This window comes from Aplysia californica, unplaced genomic scaffold (genome assembly GCF_000002075.1).
Source record: "Aplysia californica isolate F4 #8 unplaced genomic scaffold, AplCal3.0 scaffold01645, whole genome shotgun sequence".
NCBI classification, from domain to species: Eukaryota; Metazoa; Mollusca; class Gastropoda; order Aplysiida; family Aplysiidae; genus Aplysia; species Aplysia californica.
Window position 1 is genome coordinate 47,553 of NW_004798915.1, and position 1,336 is coordinate 48,888.

Consider the following 1,336-nt stretch of genomic DNA (forward strand, 5'->3'; position numbering starts at 1 on the left):
GAGAGAGAGGGGGAGAGAGAAGAAGAGGAGGGGAGAGAGAGAGAGAGAGGGGATGAGAGAGAGAGAGAGAGAGAGAGAGAGAGGAAAGAAGGAGAGAAAGAGGGAAAGATATAGACGGAGACTGAGAGAGGAGGGAGGGGAGAGAGAGAGATTGAGGGAGGGAGGAAGAGAGAGAGGGGGGGAGATGGGGAGAGAGACATTGAAAGAGAGAGAAAGGGGAAGATACAGAGAGAGATTGAGGAAAAGAGGAAGACATCGAGAAAGATTGAGAGAGAGAGAGAGAGAGAGGGGAGAGAGAGGGGGGGTGAGTTGAGTGAGAGCGTGGGGGAGCAAGAGAAAGGGTCGGACAGACAGATAGACATGCAGACAGACGAACAGACAGACACACACACACACACACACAGTGTGGTCAACGACTGACAGACAGGCGACTGTGAGAGTGGAAGCACCGGGGGCGGACCCCAGAGAAGGGAAGCACAGAGAGGAGGAGGGAGACAGGGAGGGAGGGCCTGGGAAAGAGCTGACCTCTGTCTCAATCACCCACCGGCCTCTCTCCCAGACCTCCGGGAAGAAATCCACTTAACAACATTCGCTATCCTTCACTACTCATCTTCATCCCTCGCCCACCCCATACCCACCCCCGGTCCCCACCACCCCTGCGGTCTCTTTTCTATCATTCTGCAAAATTGTCCAATTAATCTTAACCTCCACCCTGCACCCCCACTCCCAAACGCCACCTTTGTGCTCCCCTTTCTATCATTCTGCAGAATTATTCAATTAACCCCCACCTCCACCCACTCTCTTTACAAGGGAGAGGACATTGTATTTCCCTTTCTCTGTCCATCTGTCAGTATATATGCCTCTATTACACTTTAACCCTATCCGTACGTCGTGTTTTACTATCGTATCCATACGACGTGGGAAACTCTGAGCCACCACTTTCGATAGAGGAAATTTACTTGTTAATTCGATCCGAACGCTTTGCATAGCAGTCTGTCAAAATGATTTAAAAAAAAAAGAAATACTGAAAGCTTCAAAGAGATCTTCCCACTAGAAGTATTCTAAAATGTGAAGAATACTACCCCAGGGGTACAAAATGAATCAAGGGCGTACGGATATGGTTAAGGTCCTCACAATTCAAACGGGAGCCAGTTTGGGGGGGGGGGGTGGAGGTTCCATACGCTAAGTCAACTAGCAACAAAGTAACAATATATTATATCCTACAAGGGCAAGGAAGGGAGGTAACGCGAGAAACAAGAATACTAAAAATAAAACCGCATAATCAGCAAACCCAGCGCTTAACCCGCCAATTAACATTTGAACGAAACAGCTATAA